The 13,745-nt window shown below is 36.2% G+C and overlaps 2 protein-coding genes across 4 annotated transcripts in view; one reads left to right on the forward strand and one right to left on the reverse strand.

Annotated features, from left to right (window-relative positions):
• The window catches only part of LOC137239604 (keratin-associated protein 5-1-like), a 172,325-nt gene that overhangs the window by 119,095 nt on the left and 39,485 nt on the right, over nucleotides 1-13,745 (reverse strand). The window lies entirely within an intron of this gene.
• dsf (dissatisfaction) overlaps nucleotides 1-13,745 on the forward strand; it is a 70,253-nt gene that overhangs the window by 51,777 nt on the left and 4,731 nt on the right. The window lies entirely within an intron of this gene.

Below are 13,745 nucleotides of genomic sequence, written 5' to 3' on the forward strand. Positions count from 1 at the left end.
CAACCATTTTCCAGACAAAAATATACGGAAGCATATGGTGAAGTTTGAAGCTTCTATCTGATAAATTGAGGAAGATATGACAAAAGTCTTCTTTTCTGAAAAATCGCTTGTATTGGCGATATATGTTATAGTGGTCTGATCAGGCCGAGTCCGACAAATGTATAATCGGATAACTAAATATACCCGCTAACAAAATTGTATCAAGATATCTCAAAAATTTAGGCACTAGTTTCCATACAAACAGACAGACCGACCGACGGACATGGCTAAATCAACTCGGCTCTTCATCCTGATCATTTCGGTATACTTATTGGTGGGCCTATCTCTTTTCCTTTAAGGACTTACTATTTTGAGATTTGTGACAAACTTAATATACCATTTCATTTTTAAGGAACCTAAAATACTAGAAACCTATTTGTCCTTATCGTAATATTTGTTTTATTTTTTCTTCTCTACAATCCAATACGAAGAAAAAAAATTGTTAGACCTAAAAAAAGGATCAACCAGTGAGAGTTCTCGTACGGGTAGAAAAGGACTAGTCCGTCAGTACCCATATGCGAAGAGAAAAGGCTTATTCGACAGTGCCCATAGATGAACTCAGAGGAACTGTTCGACAGTACCCGTAGCGATACAAAAAGGACATGTCTGATTCTACCCGTAGGGGTACAAACAGACATGTCAAACATAACCCGAAAGGGTTCATTAATAGAAAGGTTCGCAGTCTCTTTGGAGGATCAAGTGCCGAATGATTCGAGATATCTGCATCCTAAAAAAAGAGCAATGTCAAAAAGGAGTTGCTGTTACGATAAAAAAACGCATCATCACGCATACCAATTACGATTACATCCAAGAGTGTTCAAAAGGATGTTGACAGACTGTGTTTCTCGTGCATACTATGGTCACACCTTTTATTGGAGAACGAAGTTTAGATATGTAGTAATTAATCAGAAATAGAGAAAATATCTGTTGTTTTACCAATCATGTGTCCAAACAAAAAAGCCTCTGATACATTTTTTTGGACGAAAAACTCTTTAAACTGTTAAACGCGAGCAAAAGTAACAGCCCTACAAAAACTTCTCCTTTAAAGCAAAAACTCAGGTTGAGCGGTCACTATCTTTTTACCCAATATAATCATTTTTGTGTAGATGAAACCAATTTGACAAGGCTAAGTAGTGATGTTGACTGGGGCTTAGATCACGTACCCAGGCAAGCGGTTCAGCCACACAAGCCACATACCCAGATACTTCTTCCTGGCAAAAATTTGCAGGCGGAACGGGACCGACATGTTTTTTGTCGACTCCAACCGGCAGATAAAATTTCACTGAGAAATGTTTCATGACATAAATAGAATCGAAGTATTTGCCAAAGAACTGCCGAGAGGCGACCCAGCTTAGAAAAACTGTTTTCCTAATTTAAAAAACTTGTTTCTAAATTATTGATGCTGCTTTGCCCGGAACTTGAACCGAATACCTTCGGTGTGGGAGGCGGAGCACGCTACCACCTCACCACGGCGGCCGCCAGATACTTGCCAAAGGTAAATTTTTTCTTGAGTTCATGGTTTTGATCCCTTGTTTTGATATTTGCCGACTATATTAGTTTACTCGCAATTAGAGTTGTCAAACATTCTTTGATTTTTCAGTCGTAACTAGAGTTACCAAATATTCATGTGTCTGTGATTTTGGCGCTGAAAAATCACAGTCGAAGTAAATATTTCTAAGAAATCGCCTTTGAGGGCCTCCACGTCTCGTTCGTGATCACCCTTACCATAATTTTCAATTAAAGACAGAATTACCTTCGACAATGTGAGTAACTCAATCCGTGATTTGTACGTGTATATACTGTGAGCTGTAGCCATAAACTGCCGTATACTGCTTATTATGTAACCGTCCTCGCTTGCAGTTTCAGGCGACATCTTGCAGGAGATAGTAGCACAAATCATGGACTCATTGATTCATATTGTGGCAATTAGTTGATATGTTGAGACGAAAGTTGTAATTGAGTCAGTGTATGCGAATGATTTTGCGAACTGCAGGTATGCCTGTCGTATGAGGCGACTAAAATATCAAATTCATCCAAGGGGTTGGTTGTCTAGCGCAACCCTTTCAAAGGATTGCCAGCGCAATTTAAAGCTTCTCCAGCCCACTTTTCAACCTCAACTACCCATGATGAATCCTGCTTCTTTGGCAGTCGGGACTGTGGCAACCACAATTTCCTCATGGATCTAGGTGGTGGGAGGGTGTTATGGCCTAGAAGGTTTCATGTACTCATACTAAATCGTCACCAAGATGGTAGGGCTAATACCTTTATGGTACTTGTTACCGGAACGTACAGGTCCTGCATCCGACAAAGGACCATCAACATCGATAACACTCACCGAATCCTTCGGGGAGTGTCCTTATCGCTACAACAACAAAAACATCAACTTCAAGTTCTAAGACGACTCATAAACCAAATGATTGTATAAAGTTTAAACCTTGACTTTGTTTTTTCTCATGGAAATTTCCTATTTCTTCGTCTACTATTTCCGGAAAGAGTCAACACAAACAAAAAAGTAAATAAAATTGCCAAAGTAAATATGGGAAAATGACTGATTGTCTAAATAACTAAAAGACTTTGCCCAAAAATGCAACAAAGCGTAAATTTGCTAAAACTTAGCAAATTAGCATGAAAAAATTTTCTTGTCAAAAGCATTTTCTTGTAGTAAATACTTACGTAACACAAAAGTATTTGGAGCAGAGAAAATCATATTGTCCTTAGATGACTGGTTGAAAACAAGACGTTTGCTGTGCGGTGACATTTTACAATTTCTTAGTTTTTGTTGTTAATTTTTGTTTTTGTATTTTCATCAATGTCAAAATGCCATAATGTCCTTTTACTTAACCAACATTAAGTTTTTGCTTGTTTACACACCTTTTGTTGTCCTGCCAACATTTACAACTTGTCTTGTCTCACTGGCCTTAATGTATGTGTATGTGTATGTGTGCCTCTCTAATTTACTTCTCAGCTGCTTCTTAGAGCTACTTATACGAAATGTAAATAATTGCCAAAAATTTGTTATTACACTTTGGTGTGCATAACATTAGGCGCTTAAGCCTTTGAACTTAGCACAGCATAGATGTTGTGTGTGTTTTTGTAAGCTATCATCTTGACATGTTCTTCTTCTTCTTCTTAGCTCTAGAATACAATTTTAGTTAAGCAACATAAACGTTGTTTGAGTTTTGGAAGGAAGAGACGCGTAGAGGGGAATGTGAGCTTCCATGTTATTTGCCTTGTATCCGCCATGTTTTGTGGCTTAACCACGGCTTTTGTGGCTACTTTAGGGAATTTTCGCTGTGGCTTTGTCTTATTGATGCGGTAAGAGGAGGGCGCTTACCATATTTTGTGCAATAGAAATTAGGATATGAGAGGAGAAAATTTTTAAAAAGAATTGTTGCCTGAGATCTTAAGGCAGCAGTAAGAGGAGAAAATGTTTCTCAAAAAAAGTTCTAACGCATCTTCCATCGGCATTTATGTGAGTATCGCCTATTAGCGGGACGCATAGACCAAGGGAAACATTAATGGGAGTGATAGGAAGAGTAAGAGAAGAAGGAGGAGGCAAATGGAGAGAGTTGTGGGGATGGATATATGTAGCTATGGAGAAGGAGCTGAGCCTTTTTCAGTGGAGATCATCGCTCTAGAGCACATGTTTGAAATTGAACGAAAGGACACCAAGTGCATTTATCGTAGCCTGGCTTTCACACAAATATTAGACGAGACATCATCCTTTCTGCTGCTACAGTTAGTTTAGAACCATGAGCGTAGATTTCCCGGGCAGACTCGACATGAGCATTGCTGTCTACTATATATTAACTATTTTTACTACTTCCCCATCAGTCATAGCTATAGATCATTAATAAAACCTCAGGCGTATCATATTAGAACACCAACCCTCTCCCTACCTACCCTTCCTCAAATTTAAACAGAATCAGTTTTGATCGCTGTCATGAAATCTTGGAGTTTTCGGCGTCTATTTGGTCATTGGCGATTCTTTAGTATATCCGCCGTGTCTCAGCTGTTACCCTCACTGCGAACTAGATCAATAATTTATTTTATTGTTGAAGAGATGAAGCATCTGCATGACTTTTGTCTGGCTAGTAATAATACCCAGTAAACTGAGTTCATTTTACGCATTTCACACTACAGCTTAGCTCCATAAAACGTTCATATTTTCAAAAGCCACGGAGGACCTTTTCTTTCTTTTTCTGTCAGTCGGATACATGGACTGATCCTATCAGCAATCATGGACCTATTTTCTTTTTCTTCCAGTCGTCTACGAGGGCTCATATTTCCTGTATATGGTACCGTTCGAGCTTAGGACACCTTATTTATTATCTCCTGCTGGGCCTGACTATAGAAGATGAGTTCCCGCAGCCTTGCATTATTATATCTGTAGGTAGATAATGTTCACCAGATTTTTATCGCTATCCTATACCGTCACTTTCGGCTTCCATTAATATCTTGCACTCCTCCAACAATGTGCTCTAAGCATGATATATCAAGGTATGACTGGAGGGCCCTGGATATGTCATATATCTTAGAACATGCACATACATATATGCTTATGGGTATTCACCTTAAGAGGTTGGAGAAGAGCAAAGTCTTTAGAAAGCCTAGAGCAACGAACTGCCTAAGTATCCGGCTACATTAGCACGACACGCATCTTGAAGTAGCAATTTTTTTTGAGTCTTGGAAAACTTCTAGAGCATGTGCCAAGATGACCGACGACATAAGTTCTGGTACCTAATAGAATAGAATTAGACGCTAGACGATCTATGTTTGAGGTATGAAGATGTCTCTCCTTTTCGGAAAATTGCGTCTCAATGTTAAGGAACGCAAAAACTTAAAATTTGTTTGTAGAATTCCGTATATCAGACCTTGATACAGGACATTCTTCAACCGTTTTCTGAATACGTAGGAAATAATAATTGTGAATCATGATAGAAGGAAAGATTCAGCCTCTTAAGCACTGCTTGTGCTAAGCTCTACATCATTTTCAGTTGTAAATGCGAAAGCGTCATATGCTAATGAGATTACTCAATTGTAAATGAGAAAGCGTCACTTTGATTTCAGAATAGTCAATTGCAAATGAGAAAGCACCAAATGAAAACTAGAAAGCGTCATATGTTATTGAATAGTCAACTGTAAACGCTAAATGTCCACTTTGATATAAGAATAAATTGTAAATAAGAAATATGTAAATATTAATGCGAAAACATCATTTGTAAATGAGAATACTCAGTCGTAAATAAGAACAGTAAATTGAACTATGATAAACAAATGAGAATAGTCAAATGTTAATGTGAAAACCTTATTTCGATTTAGGAATAGTCAATTGTAAATGAGAAAGTATCAAATAAAAATGCAAAAGCAGCATATGTAATTGAGAATAGTCAGTTATAAATAGAAAGTAGTCAGTTGAAATTTGAAAATTGTAAATAAGAATAGTGAACTGAAAATGCGAAAGCGTTACATGATAATGAGAATAGTTAAATATAAATGAGAAAGCATCACTTTTAACGATTTAAGAATAGTCAATTCTTATTGAAAAAAATCGAATGAGAATTCGAAATCATAATTGAGAATGGAAAACTAGTTCATAAAAACTGACTCGACCTGACTCCATCCCCACTCAAACAGACCGCTCCCACATACATTATCTCAAAACAGAAGAAAAGACGAGTGAAAAACAAGTTTGAATAACTTTTTGAAAAGCCTCAAAGCCTTTTGGTATATCAAATTTTTCAATTACGCTTAAGTGGCGAGCTCATAAAATTTTCACGCAACTTATGAGCACATGCAACAAGACAAGGCAAAGAGGGTGAGGAAAGCTATGTGGTGAGCCGCGTGATACGTTGAATGCAAAGACTTCAGGCAATTTGGTGACAAACAACTCGAGAAGGCAAACAAAATGTAAAAAGAAAGAAAAAGATAATAATTTAAAAAAGGAATTAACAAATGTTCAAAAAGAAGAAGACAGAATGAAAAGTTAAAATACAAGATGTAAAGTCTCACCAAAGTGCCAATATAAGTAGATTGGATCGTCATACAAAGTTTTTTTTTGCGTGCTCCACAGCAACTTTTTAACCCTTTCAAGCGTAAGCGTAAATAAGAACGTGAGGCAGTTGAGTCTTTTTATACTCAGATAAGCAGAGCTCACAGAGTATATTAACTTTGATTGGATAACGGTTGGTTGTACAGGTATAAAGGAATCGAGATATATATAGACTTCCATATATCAAAATCATCAGTATCGAAAAAAAATTTGATTGAGCCATGTCCGTCCGTCCGTCTGTCCGTTAACACGAACACTTGAGTAAATTTTGAGGTATGCTGATGAAATTTGGTATGTAGGTACCTGGGCACTCATCTCAGATCGCTATTTAAAATGAACGATATCGGACCATAACCACTCCCACTTTTTCGATATCGAAAATTTCGAAAAACCGATAATTCATTGCCAAATACGGATAAAACGATGAAACTTGGTAGGTGGGTTAAACTTATGACCGAGAATAGAAAATTAGTAAGATTTTGGACAATGGGCGTGGCACCGCCCACTTTTAAAAGTCTTGCAAGCTGTAATTTGGCAGTCGTTGAAGATATCATGATGAAATTTGGCAGAAACGTTACTACTATTACTATATATGTGCTAAATAAAAACTAGCAAAATCGGATGAAGAACACGCCCACTTTTAAAAAAAAAAAATTTTAAAGTCAAATTTTAACAAAAAATTTAATATCTTTACTGTATATAAGTAAATTATGTCAACAGTCAACTCCAGTAATGATATGGTGCAACAAAATACAAAAATAAAAGAAAATTTGAAAATGGGCGTTGCTCCGCCCATTTTCATTTAGTTTGTCTAGAATACTTTTAATGCCATAAGTCGAACAAAAATTTACCAATCCTTCTTAAATTTGGTAGAGGCATAGATTCTATGACGGTAACTGTTCTCTGTGAATATGGGCGAAATTGGTTGAAGCCACACCCAGTTTTTGTACACAGTCCACCGTCTGTCCTTCCGCTCGGCCGTTAACACTATAACCCATATATATTTACTAAACTTAGTTCACGTACTTATCTGAAGTCACTTTATCTTGGTATAAAAAATGGCCGAAATCCGACTATAACCACGCCCACTTTTTCGATATCGAAAATTACGAAAAATTAAAAAATTCCATAATTCTATACCAAATACGAAAAAGGGGATGAAACATGGTAATTTGATTGGTTTATGGACGCAAAATATAACTTTAGAAAAAACTTTGTAAAATGGGTGTGACACCTATCATATTAAGCAGAAAAAAATGAAAAAGTTTTGCAGGGCGAAATCAACAGCCCTTGGAATCTTGGCAGGAATACTGTTCGTGGTATTGCATATATAAATAAATTAGCAGTACCCGACAGATGATTTTCTGGATCCCCCTGGTCCACATTTTGGTCGATATCGCGAAAACGCCTTCACATATATAACTGAGGGCCACTCCCCTTTAAAACCCTCAATAATACCTTTAATTTCATACCCATATCGTACAAACATTCTAGAGTCACCCTTGGTCCACCTTTATGGCGATATCTCGAAAAGGCGTCCACCTATACACCGAAGGCCCACTCGCTTTTAAAATACTCATTAACACATTTCATTTGATTCCCAAATCGTACAAACATATTCTAAAGTCACCCCTGGTCCACCTTTATGGCGATATCTCGAAAAGGCGTTCACCTATAGAACTAAGGCACATTCTAGAGTCACCCCTGGCCCACCTTTATGGCGATATCTCGAAAAGGCGTCCACCTATAGAACTAAGGATCACTCCCTTTTAAAATACTCATTACCACCTTTCATTTGATACCTATATCGTACAAACAAATTCTAGAGTCAGCCCTGGTCCACCTTTATGGCGATATCCCTAAATGGCGTCCATCCATAGAACTATGGCCTACTCTCTTAAAATACTCTTTAATACCTTCCATATGATACACATGTCATACAACCACATTCCAGGATTACCCTAGGTTCATTTTCCTACATGGTGATTTTCCCTTATTTTGTCTCCATAGCTCTCAACTGAGTATGTAATGTTCGGTTACATCCGAACTTAGCCTTCCTTACTTGTTTTATACTCAGTTGAGCAGAGCTCACAGAGTATATTAAGTTTGATTGGATAACGGTTGGTTGTACAGGTATAAACGAATCGATATAGATATAGACTTCAATATATCAAAATCATCAGGATCGAAAAAAAATTTGATTGAGCCATGTCCGTCCGTCCGATAACTTGAGTAAATTTTGAGGTATCTTGATGAAATTTGGTATGTAGGTTCCTAAGCACTCATCTCAGATCGCTATTTAAAATAAACGATATCGGACTATAACCACGTCCACTTTTTCGATATCGAAAATATCGAAAAACCGAAAAAGTGCGATAATTCATTACCAAAGACAGATATAGCGATGAAACTTGGTGGGTGGGTTGAACTTATGACGCAGAATAGAAAATTAGTAAAATTTTGGACAATGGGCGTGGCACCGCCCACTTTTAAAAGAAGGTAATTTAAAATTTTTGCAAGCTGTAATTTAGCAGTCGTTGAAGATATCATGATGAAATTTGGCAGGAACGTTACTCCTATTACTATATGTACGCTTAATAAAAATTAGCAAAATCTGAGACGGACCACGCCCACTTTTAAAAAAGAAATTTTTTTAAAGTAAAATTTTAACAAAAAATTAAATATCTTTACAGTATATAAGTAAATTATGTCAACATTCAACTCCAGTCAGTAATGATATGGTGCAACAAAATACAAAAATAAAAGAAAATTTCAAAATGGGCGTGGCTCCGCCCTTTTTCATTAAATTTGTCTAGGATACTTTTAATGCCATAAGTCGAACAAAAATTTACCAATCCTTTTGAAATTTGGTAGGGGCATAGATTTTATGACGTTAACTGTTTCCTGTGAAAATGGGCGAAATCGGTTGAAGCCGCGCCCAGTTTTTATACACAGTCGTCCGTCTGTCCTTCCGCATGGCCCTTAACACGATAACTTGAGCAAAAATTTACATATCTTTACTGAACTTAGTTCACGTACTTGAACTCACTTTATCTTGGTATGAAAAATGAACGAAATCCGACAATGACCACGCCCACTTTTTCGATATCGAAAATTACGAAAAATGAAAAAAATGTCATAATTCTATACCAAATACAAAAAAGGGATGAAACATGGTAATTGGATTGGTTTATTGACGCAAAATATAACTTTAGAAAAACCACTATCATATTAAGTAGAAGAAAATGAAAAAGTGCTGCAGTGCGAAATAAAAAACCCTTGAAATCTTGGCAGGTATTACATATATAAATAAATTAGCGGTATCCAACAGATGATGTTCTGGGTCACCCTGGCCCACATTTTGGTCGATATCTGGAAAACGCTTTCACATATACAACTACCACCACTCCCTTTTAAAACTCTCATTAATACCTTTAATTTGATACCAATATCGTACAAACACATTCTAGAGTCACCCCTGGTCCACCTTTATGGTGATATCTCGAAAAGGCGTCCACCTATAGAACTAAGCCCCACGGCCTTTTAAAATACTCATTAACACCTTTCATTTGATACCCATATTGTACAAACATATTCTAGAGTCACCCCTGGTCCACCTTTATGGCGATATCTCGAAAAAGCGACCACCTATACAACTACCACCACACCCTTTAAAAACCCTCATTAATACCTTTAATCTTATACCCATATCATACACACAAATTCTAGGGTCACCCCTGGTCCACCTTTATGGCGATATCTCGAAACGGCGTCCACCTATGGAACTAAGGATCACTCCCTTTAAAATACTCATTAACACCTTTCTTTTGATACCCATATTGTACAAACAAATTCTAGGGTCACCCCACCTACAGTCAACCCTGATCCACCTTTATGGCGATATCCCTAAATGGCGTCCACCTATAGAACTATGGCCCACTCCCTCATAAAATACTCTTTAGTGCCTTTCATTTGATAGACATGTCATACAAACACATTCCAGGGTTTCCCTCGGTTCATTTTGCTACATGGTTATTTTCCCTTATGTTGTCACCATAGCTCTCTCAACTGAGTATGTAATGTTGGGTTACACCCGAGCCTAACCTTCCTTACTTGTTTTCAATTAAGTGCAAAGGGTCTCCTCTGCCTTTTTTCTGCTGCACAGCATCTTATGCGGTTTGGTTGGGAAAACTTAGTGAAGACTTTGTTGGTTGGGTAGAAATAAATTTGTTGCTCCTCTTTTCACTGCTAGAAAGTGGAGCAACTTTTTGATGAGTTCAGCGTTGCTGTTTGGTAAAAGAGAAAGTTTGGTGATGATTTCGAGCTCAGAAGTTTAGTTGGTGTTGTTTTCTGCTTCTTGATTTTATAATGTCTTCGGAAAAACTCAAAACAAGTAAAGCAAGGGGAATGTCTTTGAAGCAAAGTTGCGCAATGCAAAAGTCGTGTCGTGGTAACGAGATATATTCGACTTGAAGCATTTTGTTTGCTACCCCCAAAAAAGGATGAATTGTGTCGCTTAATATTTCACAGACGATAAGTTAGGTAAGTTGGTGATAACTTTATGCCCTGGCACCCAAATATGATAACCGTATGCCAATGAGCATCTGGTAACTCGACGATAATAACTAATCAGAAGCCGACGAAGCTCTTTCTAAAAGGCACGAAATTATTTGTTTCTGAAAAATTTGCATCTGGTGCCGTGAAAGTTTAACTCCTGGATGATAGTTAACTCAAAAGCATTAGTTTTCTGCACGTACATCGGTGTGTTTATGCATTGATATTCACGAGTACTTGTTACTCATGCCATTTTTTATTATCAATAAAAGCGGACCGAGGCACAACTTGGTCAATTATATCACTGTTTCCCACACCGGGTGCCTGCCGTTGGCGTCGCAGATCATTAGACCGACTTTTTGTGGGTTATCGCTCTTGGCAGTTGTTGAGTAAAAATGAACATAAGGTATCCGAGACAGTTTTGACATACGTATATATGTTATGCTCACTATCAGACAGAGTGTACTTTGGTTTGGATAAGCCTCGGTTGTACGTACCCCGGTTTGTAAGCTCAATGGAAGCAATTGCTTTTTTTAACTGACTAGACGTTTGAAAATCTCTGTAAAAGGAAGAAGACAGGGTACATGCGTCTAATAGATATTCAAATTTCTCGCTTTATCTAATCAAAAATCAAATGTAACACAAACAGAAGCCACTACACCCCACAAGCAGCAATCTTGCTCACTTACAGCCTCACACAACAGACGAGTTTGTTTGAGTTCAAAGCAACTTTTTACCAACTTTTGATTTCTTTCCTTTTACGTATTTGAGTGTGCTTAGTATTTGGGTGCGTACATTGGTTGGGATTTGTTGCCTTTTTGCTGATTTAGCGTGTATACACTTCCGCACACATACTTTACACTTTGAGATGCTAAACATACCCACAGAAACATATCAAGTCAATCAAGCTGAGTAGAGGCTAGGAAAAGCCTCCAAGCGAATCGAAATGCAAATGCCGCAAAATAACTCGCACAAAATCAATTCAAGTGTATAATTGCGATAATCTGCTTTTAAGTAGTTAAATAAATAAAGTTAATTTCGAATACGAGATGAGATGAGAAGCAAAAAATTGTATGTTTGGGGAATGGAAAAGAAATTTTAAAGAGATCAAGCAAATGCAAGAGTTTCACAAGAAACTCAGATGAAGTGTGTCATGTGAAGTGTGCAAACGATTTGAAAATGTTTAAAAAAAATGTCGAAGATTGCACATTACTTATGTATATCCCCAGTTGTTAGTTTAAGCAAAAAATGTAGTGCTTCATCAAGAGGTGTGCGCGGTTGTTAGTGGAAGATAGGAGTGTTTCCTTTCGAAATTTGTTTAAATTTTCAAAAAAATTTCCTATATTAGTTCTGCAGCTACCATATTTTATCATATGTATTTTAAAATATTGTATTTAACAAGGGTTCTAAGCTTTCGACATCGAAAAACTACAGGTTTTTTCGAAATTTTCGATATCGAAAAAATAGGCGGGGCTATAATCGCATTTACGAAATGTAAAGCATTTTGCTTTATATTGGCGCAAACCAAACTGTAAACAAAAAATGAATTTCTCACGAAGTTAAGCTCCAAAACTTAGTTATGACTTGTCGAAGTTCGAAGATTTTCCTCTCATAATATATTTATGAATTCTCTGTTTCTTATTAGAATTGTATAAATTTTTTATCGCAAGTTTGTACACAGAACAGGTAAAACAAAATTCAAAATTAAAATCTTACAATTTATTTTGAGATATGACCTTTGAACCATATAACAGCTGCTATATGAACCTGCGAAGAAAGAAATTAACTCAATAAAAAAGAGAAACACGCCTACTTTTTTGTTTTCATATTATGTTAATTTAAACTAAAATAACGAAAAGATCATTTTCGAACTTAAAAAGCCAAAAAATATATTTTATAAGCTTACTTCGAAGAACGAAGATACCACCTCTTCAAAAAATAGTGTTGTTTTTTAATATCCTCAAAAAATTGATTTTGCCGTATATTGTAAAGGAACTTCTATTTCAGTTGTAGTCCTTTTTATAGATATATTTTGAACTTCGAAACATTTACAGATTTTTTCCTAAAATGGGTCACAACCGAACCAGAAGTTCCTATGCACCATATGCAAAATAACTTTTTTTCTTGGTATTGAACAAAAAAACACAATTGTTTGAAGAATTTGAGTTATAAGCAGATAATTTATTTCACCGTTATTCGAAGTCTGCCTTCGAAACATAATTATGGGCTTTCGGAGTTCAAAATAAATGAGTATGCCCCTTATATATGCATTTTTTTTTTTAATTTTCTGTTTAGGAGGTTTCGAAACAATATCGCTCCATTTTCACCTTCTTATCAAGTTGGAAATATACAATACATGGTTTTCGAAATTTTCGAAATTTTCGATATTGTTAATGATGACGCTTTTAAAGCAAGATTAATTTTAATATCCAGTGTTCTCACGACGATATTGAAATTTACTGAAGACGATATCATTTGAAAGGTTTCGAAAAATTTCAGTTCACAAAGTTGGTCTCTCGCTCCATTTTCGAATTTCAAAAAAAAAAACAACTTCGAATTGCAGTCGAAACTTGATTCACTTTTTTATGCCACTTATTGAAAAATAACATTTTCGATGTTTTTCTAATTTTCGAGTTCGAAAAACTTAAATAGGTTTTGGTGTCGATTTAAACTTATTCTGCTAAATATAACGCCCTATTACAGCATATCATGTTAAGATTTGCATTTTCTCCAAAGGGGTAGTACGGCGACCTCTTTTCGAAATTGAGAATATATCATATTTTTCATCATAAGTTTAATTTCGGTGTCAAATTCTACATATAAGGCTCTTTAAAAAAGTCGCGGTCGAAAATGGTGTGAAGATTTTCGAAAAACTCAATCATCTTTGCTTTGGTAAGATTCTCAATTTTCCTTCCTTCAAAAATTTCTATAGCAGCAATCAGTTTTTTTAATATCGTTGATTTTAACTTTGTAAGTTAAATCCTCTGTTTTTTTAATTTGAAATTTCAATTTTTAAAATCAAAGTTATCACCTTTTATCAAAAGCACACTTTCTTTGGTAATTCGAAAAAATCTCGCTATGATTTAGGAATAAGAAATTC

Source organism: Eurosta solidaginis, chromosome 2 (genome assembly GCF_040869045.1).
Source record: "Eurosta solidaginis isolate ZX-2024a chromosome 2, ASM4086904v1, whole genome shotgun sequence".
Taxonomy (NCBI): Eukaryota; Metazoa; Arthropoda; class Insecta; order Diptera; family Tephritidae; genus Eurosta; species Eurosta solidaginis.